The sequence below is a fragment of the Brassica oleracea genome, chromosome C3, assembly GCF_000695525.1.
Source record: "Brassica oleracea var. oleracea cultivar TO1000 chromosome C3, BOL, whole genome shotgun sequence".
NCBI lineage: Eukaryota > Viridiplantae > Streptophyta > Magnoliopsida > Brassicales > Brassicaceae > Brassica > Brassica oleracea.
The window spans coordinates 34,050,512-34,071,423 of NC_027750.1; the positions used below are offsets into that span (position 1 = coordinate 34,050,512).

The 20,912-nt window shown below is 41.9% G+C and overlaps 1 pseudogene; it reads left to right on the plus strand.

Annotated features, from left to right (window-relative positions):
* The first annotated feature begins 439 nt into the window (after positions 1-439).
* LOC106332252 lies at positions 440-20,511 on the plus strand (annotated as a pseudogene).
* The last annotated feature ends 401 nt before the right edge of the window (positions 20,512-20,912 follow it).

Below are 20,912 nucleotides of genomic sequence, written 5' to 3' on the forward strand. Positions count from 1 at the left end.
GAATGTTGATTGCTTGATTCATAGATACATCCAAGAAGGCTACTGGAAGAAACACTTGATGCTTTAAAACGACATGGGGACCAGAGGCTATTAGCTTCGATCATCAACAGTCAATGCTGTCATTCTCGGGTTCTGTAAGCAATATGAGTCATGAATAGCATCAAGTTTGTGGAAGACATAGCTGAAAGAGGATGCGTACCTGATGGAGAAAGCTACACAATCTGTTGCTTGAAAAATTGTGCGTCAAGGCTGATTTTCAGATGGCTGGGTTGCTTTTCTCACGGATGGTGGAGAAGAGATTATCCATGATTCTTCTATGTGGATTTCACTGATGTATTGTCTCAACCAAAAAATCGCGTTCCACATAGAAACCTTATTGCAGGAGATAATCAAAACTTAAAGCTGGAGGCAGTGACAACCTTGTTTGAGGTCATGGTAGTGCATCTGCAACAAATACAAAGAAGTCTAAACAAAGATGGTTGGGTTGTTCTGAAAATCTGCTTAAAGCAAAGAGCTTATGGAGAAAAGGAGAGACCTAAACGAGAGCCAAAACATTACAACAACATGAGAAAATGGCAAAATGGAGAAATGGACAGCGTTTAAAATGGGACAATGTAACTCGGATCAAGCGGTGGAATTCAGACAGGGAAAGAGAGAAGAGAAATGTCGTGTTCAGATGAAGAACATGAGGGCTTCGATGCTTACCGTAAAGGTGGATATCACGCCGTTAGAATCGGAGACTAGTTTTCAGGTGGACGATACATCGCTCAGAGAAAACTCGTTTGGGGCCAATTCTCCACCGTTTGGCTTGCCTACGAGACTCACACTTCTGTAAGCTTCTGTTACAGAGGAAGAGCTTCGTCCTCAAATCCTCTATCAGTATCAGAGGAAGGGTCGTAAGCTGCAGTAAAGGCTCACTAAGGAATAGTAGAGCCCAAATAAAGAGACTACTTGGAGAACAAGCAAGTCGAGAGTAGAGAGTCGACGTGTCAATAAAACAAAGGGGACTGGCGCACATGGGATGTTGGATCAGGAACCTTTGTGTGACGAAAGGAATATCTCCTTATAAGTCACGAAAGTGTGTGCGTAGAGGGCATCAAAGGATTGATCATCATGTCATGTTCATGAGTGAGAGAGAGTGTTCATGATTTAGAGAGAAAGAATCCTTGTAACCGTTATCTTTTATTTTCAATACAAATTTCTTTTTCCATATCCTTCTTGCTTTACAAATTGGAAGGCTAAACCGTAACAAAGTGGTATCAGAGCCATTTCGAAATCGGGAATCATGCCACCAAAGAAAGCAGATCTGGAACAAACCTTGGAGCAACTGCAGTACGACTTGGGAAAACTGACGACGTTGGTGACCGAACAAGGGCGTGAACATCGTCAGGAAACGGAGCGGGTTACGGTGATGGAACAGTCCTTGGTTACGATTCAAAAGCAGATGAGTCTTCTGGAACGTTTGGAGAAACGTTTCCAAGACGAAGATGAGGCAAAAAGAAAGGCATGGGAGGTAGACAAAGGGAAGAAACAAGAGACAGCTGAGGTCTCTGCACCTGCGGAGGTGTTGAAGATCGGAGGAACGGGTGGACCAGGAGGGTCTAAAGGTCCAAACGACGGGGGAAGCCCGTCGGTCCTTGGATCTGACGGATCTAACCGACCGTCAATGTTGGGGCCACGATCGGATAGAACGGAGGGAAACCATCTACTGTGGAACCAGGCTCTGTCGCAAAAACTGGAGATCCCACTCTTTGATGGAGAAGATGTGGACAGCTGGGTGTTAAGAGTAGAGCAGTACTTTGAGCTCGACGATTTCAATGAGGATGAAAAACTGCGAGCGGTGAGGATGTGCTTCACCGGAGACGCACTGCTATGGTACCGGTGGGAGCGCGACAGAAACGCGTTCGTCGATTGGGACCAGTTGAAGTTTCGGGTACTGGAGCAATACTCAGGTACTAGAGACGTATCAGCTGGAGAAAAACTGTTGAGGTTACAACAGGAGGGTACAGTGAAAGAGTATTGTCGGGATTTTATCGCGTTAGCAACTAACGCCGTCGGAATCGCAGACAACGTGCTAGAGATGGCGTTTATGAACGGGTTAAAACCTAAGATACGCGCAGGAGTGAGATTGGCGCTGTTGTACGAGACGAAAACTCTGAGGAAGATGATGGACACGGCGAAGTTGGTGGAGGAGTGGGAAACGGGAGAAACTCCGGAGACGAGTCCGACGAAGGGAGAAACCTCTCCAAAACCTAACTTCAGTAAGGGGGCTAGCCCAAACTCTACGATGGGCCGACAGACCAGTACAAAGCCCAATAACTCAAAATCTAATCCATCGCAAGCCCAACAGACGACGATGGCTAAATCACCATCGAATCGACCCCAAGGCAATCATAACCGCCTGAAACCTCCTTACCGTAAACTGACACCGGCGGAGGTGGAGAAATGGAAAGCAGAGGGTCTCTGTTACAAATGCGATGAGAAGTATATCTATCCTCACGTTTGCTCTCAGAAGGAGTTGACAGTGTTGGTGATTCAAGAGGAGGGAGGAATGGAGGATCTGACAGAGGAAGCACAAGAGGGTCAGGACGACGGAGAAGCCGAGGTGGCGGAGTTGTCAGCCAACTCGGTGGTTGGAATGCCTTCGCCGCGAACGCTCAAACTCCGCGGTCGAATCAGGGAGGAGGAGGTGGTAGTCCTCGTCGACAGCGGGGCTTCGCATAATTTTATCTCGGAGGCATTGATGAGAAAACTGAAGTTGGAGGCGAAGGACACCGTCAGCTACGGAGTACTAGTGGCGGGAGGTGTGCGAATGAAAGGCAAAGGAGTTGTGGAAGGAGTAACACTACAGTTACCAGGGTGTGTGGTAGAGACGAGTTACCTACCATTGGAGTTGGGGATCGCTGATGTAATTTTGGGGGTTCAGTGGTTAGACACGCTAGGAGAGACGAGATTCAATTGGAAGTCACAGTGGATGAAGTTCCTACTCGAAGACACTACTGTAACGCTACACGGAGACCTTAGTCTTCATACCGCAGAAGTATCACTGAAGACTTTATGGAAGACGTTGGATAAAGAGGGGGAAGGTATGTTAGTAGAGTATGCGGGGTTACCAACTGAAGTAATAAAAGGAGTTGAAAGCTACCCGGAGGTGTGGGAAAGCGTACTCAATGATTATAGCGAAGTCTTTGCAGAGCCTAAGGGGTTACCTCCAGCTCGAGGCAAGACACACGCGATCACGCTGAAAGAGGGGGCTAGTCCGGTAAGTGTGAGACCTTTCCGATATCCGCAGGCTCAGAAGTCCGAGATTGAGAGACAGATTGGAGTAATGATGGCTGCGGGAATTATTAGGGAGAGCGGAAGCCCTTTTTCCAGTCCGGTACTCCTCGTGAAGAAGAAAGATGGCAGCTGGAGGTTCTGCGTCGATTATCGTGCACTGAATCAGGTCACAGTGGCAGATAAGTACCCCATACCAGTCATTGATCAACTCTTGGATGAACTCCATGGCGCCACAGTGTTCTCCAAGCTAGACCTAAGGTCAGGATACCACCAGATTCTGGTGCGTGCAGAGGATATCCCAAAGACGGCATTTCGAACCCACGATGGACACTATGAGTTCATGGTGATGCCCTTTGGATTGTCCAACGCCCCAGCCACGTTCCAGTCACTGATGAACGACGTATTCCGTCCCTATCTTAGGAAGTTTGTCCTCGTGTTTTTTGATGATATCTTGGTGTACAGTCGAACGGTGGAGGAACATAGAGAGCATTTGCGAATAGTCCTGGAACTTCTGAAGGTGAATCAGCTCTATGCAAATCAAAAGAAATGCCACTTTGGATGTTCGAGAGTGGAGTACTTGGGCCACATTATTTCCGCAGAAGGAGTAGCTGCAGACGAAGAGAAGTTGAGAGCTATGGCCGAGTGGCCAGTGCCAAAGAATGTGAAGGAGCTCAGAGGGTTTCTTGGCTTAACAGGGTACTATCGTAAGTATGTAAAAGACTATGGAGAGATAGCAAGACCCTTGACAGCCCAAACGAAGAAAGAGCAGTTCAAATGGAACGAGGAAGCGAGCCAAGCCTTTGTCCAACTCAAAGAAAAAATGCTGACAGTTCCAGTTCTGAAGATGCCCGACTTCGATGCTCCGTTTGTGGTCGAGTCTGATGCGTCTGGCACGGGTCTAGGGGCAGTACTGATGCAGAATCAGCGGCCAGTGGCCTACTTCAGCCAAGCTCTTACCGACAGACAGAGACTGAAGTCGGTTTACGAGCGAGAACTCATGGCCATCGTCCTGGCGGTGCAGAAGTGGAGACACTACCTGATTGGTAGGAAGTTCATCGTTAGAACAGATCAGAAGAGTTTAAGGTTCTTATTGGAACAAAGGGAGATTAATCTGGACTACCAGCGCTGGCTCACCAAGCTTCTCGGCTTTGACTTCGAAATCCAATACAAACCAGGATTGGAAAACAAAGCCGCAGACGCTTTATCGAGGAAGAATATGGCAGCGGAGTTGTTTGCACTATCTGTACCCATAGCTATACAGTTAGAGACTATCAGTGAGGAAGTTGATAAAGATGAGGGGTTACAGAAGCTAGTAAGAGAACTGCAAAGCGACCCGTCATCACATCTTGACTTCACATGGGTACAAGGCCGTTTGTTGCGCAAAGGAAAGATGGTGGTTCCGAAAGGATCGGCCTTGATTGGGGCGATAATGAGAGAGTTCCACGACAGTAAGACAGGGGGTCATGGAGGAGTTTTGAAGACACAAAAGAGAATATCAGAAGCTTTCTTTTGGGAGGGAATGCTGACTGACATACGTCGTTATGTGGCAGCGTGTCAGGTCTGTCAGCGTCATAAGTACTCCACACTCTCTCCCAGTGGGCTGCTCCAACCGTTGCCCATACCTGTAAAAGTCTGGGAGGACATTTCACTCGATTTTGTGGAAGGATTGCCACGATCAGGGGGTTACAATGCAGTCTTGGTGGTGGTCGACCGTTTGACGAAGTATGCTCACTTCATAGGCCTCACGCATCCCTTCAACGCAGTGGACGTAGCAGTAGTATTCACTCAGGAGGTTGTACGCCTGCACGGGTTCCCACGCTCTATGGTTTCGGATCGAGATAAAATCTTCATCAGTGCGTTCTGGAAGGAATTGTTCAGACTTTCAGGTACTACGCTCAACCTCAGTACTTCTCTCCGCTCTTATACCATCTCGGTTTACTTTGCCAACAAGATCTTAAATGCAGTATTCCAATTCATAAATATGTTTCTTTTTTTCTCCTTATGATTCCCTGTAACCCATTAGTGTGATCTGTTTTGGTGCAAGATCTTGGCTTCTTATGAATTCATCTTTCAGAAAAAAAACATAGTTTTAAGTCTGTGGATCATGGTTCTGGATTTTGTCACCCTACTCTCTAGTTTAACAACCATTGCAGTTTGTTTAAGGAAGAAACTATTGCTGCGTGTTGTGCACGTAAATGCGTATTAAATGCCACTTTATGAGTGTTTCATCAGCTATAGGCTCAATCTCATGTTTTTTTTTTTCTCTCTTCTGACGTCAAACCAGAGAATAGGAGTTCTTTACCGTCTCTAAAACAGGAAAACACTTTTTATTCTCTTACATTCTGATGTTTTGCTTAGAGTGGAGGAATGTATGTTCATGTTTATAGATTAGAAGCCCTAGTTTTAATAAAATTGGAACTGAAACTAAACTCCTTCAAGGGTTTGTAACAGCTAATAAAGATGGACAGATGGCAGTAGAAGAGTGGTGGGAGAAGGCTGTTGAAGTCGTTACGAAACGCGGATAAGAGAGGACACGTAGCATTAGCTCGTTTGACGATCATCAAGAAAGTTTGTTACGGGTTGTTACGTAGAACAGATTATAAGAACAGAGTGTTGTGCTCATTAACATTCATTCAGATTCATTGTAAACTTTTCTCTCAAATCTAATAAAACTCTTTGGTGTTCTTGAGTTTACTGCATTTGAAGATCGTTCTCTTTCGAGATCTTCCACTGGTAAACTTTGATTCCACGTTTTACGAACGTTGAATCGATCATAGGGCTTAAACTCACGTTTAACCTCTATCAGTGGTATCAGAGCCCTCTATCCTCGGAATCAATGGCGGAAACAAGAGCTCAGGCGTTACAGAAAGGCGCAGCGTCGAAGGAGATCGACGGAATGATTGCGAATCGTTTCGACGCAATCGAGAAGGAGATGACGTTGCAACGCGAAAGAGAAGAACGACGAGATGCGGATCTACGTCAAGTTCTAGCAACGTTAGCGAAGATGGCGAGTAATCAAGCGATGAACGTGTCGACGAGGGGAACTGCAGATCAAAATGAGTTTCCATCGATGAACGCGGATCTGAGAGATCAGATTCGATTGCCGCCAAATCAACGATCACAATACGGAGGTGTGACTCGTTTAACGAAGATCGACTTTCCTCGTTTCAATGGTGAGAAGTACAAGGAATGGTTAGGAAAAGCAGAACAATTCTTTACGATTGATAATACTCCAGAAGAGAAGAAAGTAGGCATTGCGTCGATGCATTTTGTTGATGAAGAGTCAACTTGGCATCTAGCTTTGATGCAAGAAGATGAAGATGCGTTGGTATTGAGTAGTTGGAGGGAGTATAAGAGTAGACTCAAAGAACGTTTTGAGGAGATTATGGATGATCCTATGGCGGAGCTGAAAGAGTTGAGGGAGACTGAAGGAATTGTGGAGTATAACAAAAAGTTTGAGCTTATAAGAACTCTTCTCAAGATGTCTGAGGAGTACTTATTGAGTGCTTATTTGGCAGGCTTAAGGATGGATACACAGATGCATGTGAGGATGTTCAACCCTCAATCAACTCGGCAATGCTTGGTATTGGGAAGATTATATGAAAAAACTCATCCGAGGAGAGATGTGAAGAGCAATTGGACTACAACTAAACCTCAGATCATCAATCACCAACATAAGGGAATTTTACCAATGAAGAAAGACGAAGGCTGGAAACAAAAGGAGAATAATGGGAAGTTGAGACCATTTCTTTCTCAAACAGAGATGAGTGAGAGAAGAGCTAAAGGCTTGTGTTACTACTGTGATGAGAAGTTCACTCCTGAACATTTTCAAAAACACAAGAAGACGCAGCTTTACTCACTGGATTATGAGGATGAAGGGGATTTGGAGATGATATGGAATGAAGAAGGAGAGAGGGAGCAAATGGATAGAGAAGTAGTGCATATATCCATTAATGCTATTGCCGGTATTAGTGATTACACTACAATGAAAGTGAAAGGGATGCATGGGAAGAGAACCTTATATGTGTTAATAGACTCAGGATCTACACATAACTTCATTGATAGTAAGATCACTGAGTTGCTGGGATGTAAAGTCAGAGAAGCTGGGAGAGCGAAAGTAGCAGTGGCAGACGGTACAAAGATCAATGTCTCTGGGCGTATTGACAACTTCAAATGGAACTTTCATGGAACTCAGTTCATGACAGACTTCATGGTAATTCCTTTGGGTGGTCATGACATTGTCTTGGGAGTACAATGGTTATCTACTCTTGGTCCTCTCACTTGGGATTTTCAGAAGTTAGAGATGGTGTTTAAGTGGGGATCAAGTAAGGTGTTGCTGAGAGGGATTTCACCGGGGTCAGTACGAGAGATTAAGGCGAAACGAGTAAAGGAGAATAGAGACAGTGACATACAACTTCATATGATATACGCATATGAGGAGAGTGATTGGACACCTATGAAGTTGAGTGTACTACAGTCTCAGGGCAGTGAACGACTAGGAGTGGAGGAGATAAATGAGCTCACGGAGCAGTTCAAAGATATATTTGAGGAACCAAAGGCTTTACCTCCGTTCAAAGAGAATCATAATCACAAGATTATACTAAAGGAAGGTTCTGACCCTGTCAATCAACGGCCCTATCGATATGCGGTGCAGCAAAAGAACGAGATTGATAAGATGATCCAGGACTTACTCAAAGCAGGAACAGTGCAACCTAGCTCTAGTACATACGCTTCTCCAGTGGTATTAGTGAAGAAGAAGGACAATACTTGGCGCTTGTGTGTTGACTACAGGAAGCTTAACGAGATGACAGTGAAAGATAGGTTTCCAATACCCTTAATTGAGGATCTGATGGATGAGTTGGGTGGTTCTAAGGTCTACTCAAAGATTGACTTGAGAGCGGGCTATCATCAGGTTCGAATGGATGAAAGCGAAATACATAAGACTGCATTCTGTACTCACAGCGGTCATTATGAATACCTAGTAATGCCATTTGGCCTTACAAACGCTCCTGCAACATTTCAAGGCCTTATGAATCTTGTGTTTGCGGAGTATCTCAGGAAGTTTGTGTTGATCTTATGTGATGATATATTGATATATATTTCATCAATGGAAGAACAATTGGTTCACTTGAAGAAAGTATTTCAGTTGATGAGGATTAATCAGTTGTTCGCCAAGAGAAGTAAGTGTGAGTTCGCAACAGATAAGGTGGAGTATTTGGGGCATTTCATTCAAGCGAGTGGGGTGTCTACGGATCCTGCAGAGATAAAAGCAGTAAAGGAGTGGCCAGTACCTAAGAATCTGAAAGATTTGAGAGGGTTTCTTGGATTGGCAAGGTACTACAGACGTTTTGCCAAACACTTTGGTACAATAGCAAGACCCTTAACGGTACTGACCAAGAAGGATGCATTTAATTGGAATGAAGAGGCACATGAGGCATTTGTCGAATTGAAGGAAACTTTGTGTACGGCACCAGTCTTGGCTTTACCTCGCTTTGATAAGCAATTCATTGTTGAGACTGATGCATGTGGAGTGGGTATTGGAGCAGTGTTAATGCAGGAAGGTCATCCTCTTGCTTACATAAGCAGACATCTCAAGGGAAATCAGTTACATCTGTCTATATATGAGAAGGAGTTACTGGCAGTAGTATATGCGGTACAGAAGTGGTGTCATTAATTGCTTACCAATCACTTTATCATCAAGACTGATCAAAGAAGTCTCAAATACTTGTTGGAGCAGAGGTTGAATACACCAATTCAATAACAGTGGTTACCAAAGTTGTTGGAGTTTGATTATGAGATCCAATATAAGCAAGGAAAGGACAATGTAGCTGTTGATGCTTTGTCTAGTGTAGAAGGAGCAGAGATCTTACATATGGCAATGACTGTCCTTGAGTGTGATCTTTTGAAACAAATTCAAGAAGAATATGGTAATGATGGAGCATTGCTGGAAGTGATACAAGGGTTGAAAAAGGATCCGAAGTTCAAGAAACATTACACTTGGTTTCAAAAATACTAAGGAGGAAGAATAAGATTATGGTACCTAGCAAGGTGACGTTAAGGAACTCAATCTTGGAGTGGTTACATGGTTCTGGTCAGGGAGGACACTCAGGAAGAGATGTAACGATTCAGAGGGTTAAAAGTCTGTTTTACTGGAAAGGTTTGGCTAAAGATATGCAAACATTTCTCAGAAGCTGTGTGATATGTCAGAGTTGTAAGTATGATACTGCGGCGAGTCCCGGTTTATTACAACCTTTACCTATTCCAGAGGCAGTGTGGATTGACATCTCCATGGATTTTATTGATGGCTTACCAGTATCTTTTGGGAAGTCAGGGATTCTGGTGGTGGTGGATAGATTGAGCAAGGCAGCACACTTCATGGCTCTGTCGCATCCTTATACGGCGGTTTCGGTGGCTCAGACATTTTTGGATAATGTGTTCAAGCTTCATGGATTTCCACGCTCCATCGTCAGTGATAGAGATTCAGTTTTTCTCAGTGACTTCTGGCAGGAGCTGTTCAAGTTACATGGTTTCTCTTTGAACACATCAACAGCTTATCACCCGCAAAGTGATGGCCAAACGAAGTGGTCAATAGGTGTTTGGAGACCTATCTCAGATGCATGACGAGTGATAAGCCTTACTTGTGGAGCAGATGGTTACCACTTGCTGAGTTTTGGTATAATACCAACTATCATACAGCTACTAATTCCACACCCTATGAGATAGTATATGGTCAACCACCTCCAGTGCATCTGCCTTATCTTCCTGGAGAGTCTAAGGTACAAGTGGTAGCTAAATGTTTGGAGGAAAGAGAGAAGATGTTGATGATTCTCAAGTTTCATCTGTTACGAGCTCAACACAGAATGAAACAGTTAGCGGATCGCCATATAAGTGATAGAAGTTTTGAGATTGGAGATTGGATGTTCTTGAAGCTTCAACCGTATAGACAAAAGACGGTGGCTCATAGATCTTCAAACAAGATATCACCAAAGTACTATGGTCCGTATAAGGTCTTGGATAAGTTTGGACCAGTGGCTTATAAGTTGGAGCTACCGTCAACATCTCAAATTCATCCAGTTTTTCATGTGTCTCAGTTGAAGAAACTGGTGGGTGATGTTTCGACTACTACACAACTTCCATCTGTTTTATATGAGCCGCTGATCAAAACACCGGAGTAGATCTTGGAGAGGAAGGTGGTGCAGAGAAAGGGCCAAGCTGCTACTATGATACTTGTGAAATGGGCAAATCAATTAGAAGAAGAAGCTACTTGGGAGTTTTTGTTTGACTTCAAGCGCAAGTATCCACAGTTATCGACTTAACCTTGTGGTCAAGGTTCTTTGGCGGGGAAGGATGTGTTACAGCTAATAAAGATGGACAGATGGCAGTAGAAGAGTGGTGGGAGAAGGCCGTTGAAGTCGTTACGAAACGCGGATAAGAGAGGACACGTGGCATTAGCTCGTTGGACGACCATCAAGAGAGTTTGTTACGGGTTGTTACGTAGAAAAGAGTATAAGAACAGAGCGTTGTGCTCATTTACATTCATTCAGATTCATTGTAAACTTTTCTCTCAAATCTAATAAAACTCTTTGGTGTTCTTGCACTACAAGGGAAGGGAGGTAAAGATAGCATAATAAGTTAGCGTTTTAGCCTATAATGCTATCGTTGACCTAGCCCTTTTTTTAAGATAGCGTTTTTTTTTTACGCATGCTATGTTATATTTTTCAGAGTCTAAGTTGTGTAACGCTTTTTATTTTATATAGCTTTGGTAATCTTCAAACGCTATGTATGGTTTAGGCGGAAAATTATTTCATTTTCCTGGTTAAAGTACTTAGAAAATTTCATCGTTTTCATCGTTTTCGTCTCTTCCCTCTCACTCCTTTTTTCACATCTCTTTGTTTCGGGAAAATCTCGGCTGACTCAATTGAATTCTCTCGTCTCCTCTCGATTTCAAAAGCTAGTAGATTTCTTCTTCGATAAAGTTTCTCCGCGAACCAGATCTGAATTCAAAACCCGTGGGGTTCTAAAGTCTTCGGAATTCGATTGAAGGTTTGATTTTTCGGTGTAATCGATAATTATATGGATCTAGGGTTTCAAAATGTTAATTATTTAGGATTTTTGACCAATTTTGGGAATTTTTACAGAGAATCATCGGCAGCTCAAGATCTATCTCGGAAGCTGAGGTATGTATAATTGTAGGGTTTTTATTTGAGAAAGGGGTTTCAATGTTTCTGTTGACTAATTAAGGCTTTTAAAACAGGTTTCACAGACAGCTTTTGGTGGTGGGTTCAAGCTGAGGTATTTGTAATTTCACATACAGATTGTAGTGTTAAGTGATTTAGTTTTGTCTAACTTTAATCGATTTTGCTTTCTTTTGCAGATTATCTTTTACAAGATATTTGCTACGTAAAGGTACTTTGCAGATACTCCTTCTCTTCTCTCGTATGTGTCTCTAAAGTCTTAGTGTATTTGGGCTTATGTTCATTATCACACATGTTTGCAAAACCCTTTGAGCTTGGAGCTGTGGTGGTGCTGTGACGTGGATAAGTCTTGGGTTTGGCTTCCAAGGTATGGTTTTATATGTAATTATCATTAACTCTGTTACTTACAACTGAGTTAATTATGATTGAATTTTCAAATGTTTTCTGCTTTATAGGACTAGCCTTGAGTATGAGCAAGGAGCAACGAATTTTGTTTATGGGTCAGCAAAGAGGTTGGGTAATCCCGCAAAGATGTTTTGTCCTTGTTTCCAATGCCGAAATCTGTGCCATGAATCAGTAGCCACAGTCTTGGATCATCTGGTTATTAAAGGAATGGATCAGAAGTACAAGAGAAATAAATGTTCAAATAAGCACGGGGAGATAAGGGAATTGAAGACATGTGATGAACAGACTTCTGAATGTGAAGCTTATGAGTTGTTTAGAGCTACTTTCTTCGATGGTGATGACAATTTAGATCCCCGGAGTGACACGCCAGATCAGAATGATGGTATTGAAGAAGAAGCAGACAAAGAGTTTATGAAGAAGTTGGAAGATGCTGAAACTCCTCTCTACAACGCATGTCCTAACTACACCAAAGTGTCAGCTATCATGGGGCTTTACAGAATAAAAGTGAAGAGCGGAATGTCAGAGAACTATTTTGATCAGCTTCTGAAGATAGTTCACGACATGCTACCGGAAGATAACGTGCTTCCAACATCAACAGAGGCGATGAAGAACTACTTGAAGATATTCGGGTTTGGCTATGAGAAAATTCATGCATGCAAGAATGACTGCATCTTATACCGGAAGCAGTATAAAGATTTGACAAGCTGCTCTCGATGTAAAGCTTCTAGATGGGAAGTAGACAAGCACACGAAAGAGGAAAAGAAAGGGATTCCTGCTAATGTTCTTAGATACTTCCCGATAAAGGACAGATTCAGAAGGATGTATAGATCAACAAGGATGGCCGAGGATCTGCGTTGGCATTTCAGTAATGCTTCAGAAGATGGGACAATGCGGCACCCAGTGGACTCAATAACTTGGTCTCAGGTTAATGCAAAATGGCCAGAGTTTGCGTCTGACCCGAGAAATCTTCGACTTGGTCTGTCTACTAATGGGATGAACCCATTTTCAAACCAGAGCACGAAGTACAGTACATGGCCAGTCCTGCTAGTCAACTACAACATGCCACCTACATTGTGTATGAAGGCAGAGAATGTTATGCTCACTCTGTTGATCCCTTGACCAACAGCACCGAGCAACAACATCGACGTCTATCTTCAACCGTTGATAGAAGATCTACAGGATTTATGGAGTGAAGGTATGGAGGTTTATGACTCATTTTCCAAGGAAAATTTTAATCTCAGAGCTATGTTGATGTGGACTATCAGTGATTATCCTGGTTTGGGGACGTTGGCAGGCTGTAAAGTCAAAGGTAAACAAGCATGTAATGTTTGTGGCAAGGATACACCTTTTAGGTGGCTGAAGTTTAGTAGAAAACATGTCTACATGTGCAATGGAAGAAGACTCAGACCTGGTCATCCTTACAGACGCAGACGGAGTTGGTTTGATAACACCTTAGAAGAAGGGACAGTACCGAGAATTCAATCAGGGGCTGAGATATTTGAGCAGCTGAAAGACTTTAGAAATGATTTTGGTCGACCTTTAGATAAGAAAGGAAAAAGAAATAGATCTGGTTTGGTCGATGGTGAAGAGCTTTCAGAAGAGGAATTTGATGAAGAAAGTGATCGATGGAGGTGGAAGAAGCGGTCTATTTTCTATCTACCTTACTGGAAGGTTAGAATACTCTCTGATCTTTAAATTTTTTACTTTTTAACTCATTGTCTAACTTAGTTTATTGTTTTCATGTCTTAGGATCTGCATGTACGTCACAACATCGATGTAATGCACGTTGAGAAGAACGTGTCTGATGCCATATTGTCCCTCCTCATGCAAAGTGCTAAATCAAAAGATGGTTTGAAGGCACACCATGATTTGGAAGATATTGGGATTCAGAAAAACTTAGACGCGCAAGTACGTGGGAAGAGAAACTACTTACCACATGCTGCTTATTGGCTGTCGAAGACAGAGAAAAAGAAGTTCTGCAAGAGATTGGCTGAGTTCAGGGGACCGGATGGCTAATGTGCGAATATCTCCAACTGTGTTTCAGTTGATCCTCCTACCGTTGGTGGCTTAAAGTCTCATGATCACCATGTGTTGCTACAAAACTTGTTACCTGTGGCTTTGAGAGGAATGCTGCCAACTGGGCCTCGGATTACAGTGAATAGAATATGCAACTTCTTCAATCAATTATGTCAGCGTGTGATTGACCCGGAGAAGCTTGTATCTTTGGAGAATGAGGTTGTCGAGACATTGTGCCAATTGGAGAGGTTCTTTCCTCCAGCCTTGTTTGATATCATGTTCCACCTTCCTCTTCATCTTGCAAGGGAGGCACGTTTAGGTGGTCCGGTCCACTTTAGATGGATGTATCCGTTTGAGAGGTACTGATTTTTGTTTATTTAACTCTTTTTTTTTGTTAAATGAAAGCTTATTGTGCCTAATATGGTGTCTGTTTTAGATGTAGGTATATGAAGACACTCAAATCATTTGTTAAAAACTATGCTAGACCAGAAGCCTGTATGGCTGAGGGATACATGGCAGGAGAATGCATGGCCTTCTGTTTGGAGTTTCTTCTCTGTAGCAGCATGCGAAAATGCAAACCGTAACGAAGATCTTGAACCATGTGACGACATCCTTGAAGGTCGTCCATTTCACAAGGCTAAAGCAGTTACACTAACTGAGAAAGAGCGGGAGATAGCACATCGATATGTTCTGATGATCACATAAATGTTCACTCCATATGTTGAGTAAGTATCACCACCTTTGAAACTTGTATTTTCTATATGTTTTATCCATGTTTGACGTTTGGACATTAAGTACAGTATGCACTTGGAAGAATTACAAGATAAAGATGTGCGGTGTAGAAGAAATGAAACTTATTTGTGGAAAAATCATGGGGAAAGGTTTACACAGTGGGTTAAAGAAAATGTATATGATCAGTTACAAATACATATCTTATGGTTTATATTACCTAATACTTTATTTGAAGCTAGTTCTTTTTTTTTCTCTTTCTTTGTCACTAGATCCCAAGTAACTCAAAAGATCATTCGAAGAAGCTAAAGTGGCTAGCTTTTGGACCAAGAGCTGAAGCACAAACGTACAAGGGATATATCGTTAATGGGCATCGATTTCATACCGATGATGTACAGAGAAAGACTCAGAACAGTGGAGTGTCTTATGAAGCTTTCACCATGTGTCGTTCCAGTGCTCGAGATACTAATCAGAAGGCAGACATTGTTGCGTACTACGGAGTCATACCAGAGATAATATTGCTGGATTATCACATGTTCCAGGTTCCACTCTTCAAGGGTAAGTGGGCCAACAAAGGCATGGTGTGAAAGAAGAAGAGGGCTTTACGCTTGTGAACCTATATGTAAATCAGTCTGCATTTTGCCAAGATCCCTATATTATGCCGTCTCAAGCAAAATAAGTGTTCTATTCCAGAGAAGATGAATCATCACCTTGGTATGTTGTTATGAAAGAGCCACCAAGGAGATACCATGAGTTGGAGACAGAAGCAGAGTTTGTTGCACCGGTATCATCGCTTCAGCACAGTGAAGATTTGGAGAATCAGTCTTCTGATGATGAGAGTTTCTGTGTTAGGGATGACTGCGAAGGAATCTACATAATGGTTTAGTAGAGTTAGGATTAGTAGTAGCAGATTAGTAGTGTTAGGATTACTAGAGCTAGGATTAGTATCTGATTATAATAAATCTCTCTTCTGTTTATTTTCAGAGTCATGACTAAGAAAGGCACCCAAATCATTCCAAGACGCAGCAATCGTCAAAAAGCCTTGACGCTACTCCCATTGAGGGGACAACTTCTATCAGAGGACAGAAAAAAACATACTGTTGCTCAAGGAAGCTTGCGTCAGCTACCTGAGGAAGTGCATGATGAAGAGCCTGTGGATGTTCGTAATGAAGAGCCTGAGGATGTTCATGATGAAGACCCTGATGCTTGGAGGTATGTTCAAGACCCTGAGGATGAGCTTGAGAAAGAAGATGAAGAAAACGATTATGAGGAAGTTGAAGAAGCAGTATCAGAAAAAGACAAAGAAAATACAGTGGAAGAAGCAGAATCAGAACCAGAAGTTGAAAAAGAACAAGAAGAATGTCTAACATACCAGTCAAAGAACAAGAAGAGGAGAACTAGAGGACCAACAAAGATGAAAAAGTGGCTAAAAGGCATGAGGAGAAGATGGAAGTTGAATTTAACAGATTTGGTGAACCTGTTGGGAAAGGCTCAGTTACACTGTCTTCTTTCCTTGGACTTCTTGTGAGAGAATATGTACCAGTTCTTGTGGACGATTGAAGGCACATCGATGAGCAGACCAAAGATACAATGTAGGAGGAGGTGCAGGTATAATTTCTTTATTTTTACTTCGTAAAAACTTCATATTTCTTTATTTTTATATGATAACATAGGAAATTATTGTAGGCGAGGTTCAATTTGACAGAAGATTGGGAAAAGACGTCTGTCTTCAAGCAAATGAGTTGCGTTTTTAGAGCTTCTAAGTCAAGGCTAGTTAAGAAACTGCGTTCTTCAATGAATACAGAAACTCTACGATCCTTAAAACCAAGCAACATTCACAATGAAGCTGTTTGGATAAAGTGGGTGAAGAGTAGGACATAACACTCTTTCAAGGTGGTTTATTTTAAATCTTTCCGTTAAATTAAAGGTTTGCTATATTTATAATTGGAATGTGATTGTATGAATGAAGTGACCAATTCAGAGATATGCGGATGCGTCAGATTCTACACACTACCAGTCGGAAAGGAATGGGTCGCCTTGCTGATGAAATGGTATGTTTATGTGATTTAGTGTATTGGTGAGTTAAGTTCTCTTTATACCTTACTTTCTTTGCTACTTGTAGACAAAAAAGGCATCTGACCCGAGTAAGATTACTAGAATCAAGATCTGGATAGCTATGCAGATGGAAAAGCCGTAAGACCAGAGTTTGAACAAACAATTGTAAGAAGTTATCAAACCTTTTTCCGTTATACTTGATTATCTATATTGATACCCATTCAAATATGATATCGATCAGGAACAAATTAAAAAAATTGATAGTGAGATGGGATCAAACTCCACTATTAGTGTTAAAGAAGATGCTGTGAGTCAGGTTCTAGGTAAAGACAAGGATGGAAGAGTCAGAGGAATGGGAAGAGGGATTACTGCTACCAAGCTAGCTTTCATACAGGCTCGAGATGCACATGTGCAGAAGCTTGAAGCTAAGCAAGCAGCATTGGTCACTGAGGTTGAAGATCTGAAACACTTGGTTCGTGACTTAGCTAAAGGAAAAAGTGTAAGTGTAAGTGAATAAGGTAATGTGCTTATAATATCCTCTCTCAGCCGAATATTAATTGTTTTCTATGTTCTCAGAAAGATCAGGATGATCGTTCACAATCCGGCAACACTGGTACAAGCAAAAGATCACTTAGGTGTCAGCTACTTGATTGGTATTCCGAAGATGATGTTGTCGGTGAAGGAGATCTATGCTTTGTTGAACCGGCTTACAAGATTGGCCGTATTCCACTTGGACCTAATGCAGCAGCTGTACTTGTTAACTTAGTAGTTGATAAGAAAGCATATGTATGGAGGCCTACAACAGCTATCACCTTACTTGGAAACGCTATGGAAACCAAAATTGCATGGCCATTCGATAAGCTCATTCTCGACAGTATGGATTCTCCAACTGCAAACAAGACTGCTGGTTCCTCGGTAAGATTACTAGTCATTTATTCAGTGTATTAAAAAAAATTATATCATTAGAAAGGTTATTTACTAGGTGATCCGTATATTATGTTTTTGAATGACTACTTAGGATACAAATGCATTGGAAGATAGAATCCAAATTAATGCTTGGACTAATGATGCTGAAGTGATTGCTGAGGGATATATGGTTTCGACTGATCCAACAGAGATTGTCAATAATATTCATTTGGGTCTGAATGCTGCAAAAGTTAAGATTGACAAAGTGATTAACAAAGAGGCTTATCTGTGGAGACCAAATGAAGACATAAAAGTGATTGGCAATGCACTGTTTGCATACGTAGCATGGCCGGTTTCTAAGGTTCTACTGTGTGAAGGAGCAAGACCAACTAAAGATTCATCATCTAAGGTACCATCGGTTGCTAAAGGAGCAGTACCATCTAAAGTTTCATCTTCTAAAAATTCATCACCTAAGGTAAAACTCTACACATAATTATCTAACTTTCACATTCATCTATTGTTTTCTTAAAATGATGATCTGTATTTTTCACTTGTAGAGTGTAGCTAACAGCTCAGGTATAAGTGTCTCTCCTAAGAAGAACTGCTAACTCTTAGACTGCTTTGGATCAGGTCAAGCGGTTGCAGAAGGAAAAGTTCTATCTGACAATCCAGAAGACAAAGTCCATTTTGTTCCATTGGGTCCAAACGCCAGAAAGGTATGTAAGATTGACGACGCCCGTGTATGGAGACCAACCTCAGAATTCCAGATTGTTGTTGATGCATTAGGTTCTACAATCGCTTGGCCTAATGACAAGATTGTTTATATGTGAACCAGTGTCTTATATTGGATTGTCTTGGGTAGTAGAACTTGTTTGGCTAGTTGAATACTTTGTTTGTGGTTTGGTTGTGTGAGACTTGATGGTTTGGCTATTAGAACTTATGTATTCGAGACTTAATGTTTGGCTTATGACATTATGTTTCTCTATTGATCAAAAATATGGTAGAGCTAATAAGGACAACTCATACGTTGATTCCAATTATAAAACAAAACCCAGCTAAAATTACATAAACAACAACAAAAGAGAAATCACTATATTAAAACTAACAATAACATCAAAATAGTGCTATGTTTATAACACCAATAGCAAATATAATACATTATTATAAATATTACAATTGCATAACAAATAACCGCTATCGAAATAAACTTAAAATTGCATACGGAAAAACACTATATAAAGTGCCGAAGAAAATATTGCGGGGGCAGACACAACGTTCACCATAACGCTATGCTATGATGTAATAGCGTTTTTCCGGGGCTATTTATTTGACATTTTCTTGTAGTGTTGAGTTTACTGCATTTAAAGATCGTTTTCTTTCGAGATCTTCCACAGGTAAACTTCGATTCCACGTTTTACGAACGTTGAATCGATCATAGAGCTTAAACTCACGTTTAACCTCTATCAGGGTTCAAGGGCGGGCCATGAAATTTTAGGCCTATGGGAGATTTAGTAAAAGTTTCAACAAAATCTTTTTTTTTACAAATTTAGGAATCTAATTCCTCTGAAAATTTTGGAATGAAACATTCCCTTTGCCCATGACCTGCTCTGGCTCTTTCACATAGGGATCCTCTGTTTGGGCTCTTGTTTCCATTAAAAATTGTTTCTCAATTTTTTTCTATTCTGCAAACATTTGGCTTATTTGTGTAGTAACTCTGTGTGTTGTCTGCAGAATTATGTAGCTTTGAAGATTCAGAAGAGCGCCCAACGATTAGTCCAAGCTGCACTTCACGAGATCGAACTTCTCCAAGCCGCTGCCGACGGGGACCCCGCAAACACCAAATGCGTCGTCCGTCTCATCGACGACTTCAAACACGCAGGCCCCAACGGGCAGCACTTGTGCATGGTGCTCGAGTTTCTCGGCGACAGCCTGCTCCGTTTGATCAGATACAACCGTTACAAAGCCGTGGAGCTGATTAAAGTCCGGGAGATTTGCAAATGCGTACTCACCGGTCTAGATTACTTGCACCGCGAGCTCGGAATGATCCACACCGACTTAAAACCCGAAAACATTCTCCTCCGCACCACCATCGACCCCGCCAAGGATCCCATCCGATCCGGACTGACGCCGTTACTAGAGAAGCCCGAGGGGAACCAGAACGGCGCAGCAACAACCATGAATCTGATAGAGAAGAAGTTGAAGAGGAGGGTGAGGAGAGCGGTTGCTAAAAATATCGGGAAGGAGGGTTTCGATAGTGGGTTTAAGCGAAACGCCGGAGAAGAACGTGAGGAGAAGTTTAGATTGGATTGATTTGAGATGCAAAATTGTGGACTTTGGGAATGGTTGTTGGGCTGATTACAAAGTTTGCGGAAGAGATACAGACAAAACAGTGCAGAGCTCCTGAAGTTATACTTCAGTCAGGGTACTCTTTCTCTGCTGATATGTGGTCTTTTGCTTGTACAGCTTTCGAGCTCGCCAGCTCTTCGCTCCAAAAGATGGAAATGGTTATGGAGAAGACGAGGACCACCTCGCTCTTATGATGGAACTCTTAGGGAAAATGCCTAGGAAGGTAACACTTTAGTTTAGTCTCTTTGTTGTTAGGTTATAGTCTTTTTGATATTTTTTTATTTGATTAGATTGCCACTGGAGGTGCGAGATCAGAAGACTACTTTGACAGACATGGCGACCTAAAGAGGATCAGGAGATTGAATATTGGCCGCTTGAACGTTTACTGACTGATAAATACAAGTTTCTTGAAGCAGAAGCGCGGGAGTTTGCGGATTTTTTTTGCCCGATGCTTGCTTTTGCGCCTGAGAGACGACCTACTGCTCAACAATGCCTGCAACATCCGTGGCTGAATCTCGGGACACAGAACAATGGAGATCATATTGAAGCTCAGATGAGGAACTTGCATATCAAAGGTTGACGAAATGGGAAATTTTTTATCCTATTTTTGGCTTACAAATGATATATATATATATATATCTTTTCATTCTTTGTTTCGTTTTAATTTGAATGATTTTTATTCTTTATTTTTTTGTACTTCAATTTTTTACTAAATTTTGGGGAGATATGAATATGATCAACGACTATAAAAAAAAATTTATTTTTTTAATTGAAATTCGAAAATATAAAATTAAAATTGAAATAGAAAACATATTAGATAATATTCAAAGTTGTACGTACCAAAATAAAACATTCAGAGTTTTTGAAAAGAAAAAAAAGAAACTAGGGGAACTGCTCGTTCGGGTACATCCTCCTCATCATCTCCATCATTTGCTCGTTCTGCCTCCTCGTTGCCTCCCATCCCGCCTCTTGATCCGCCAT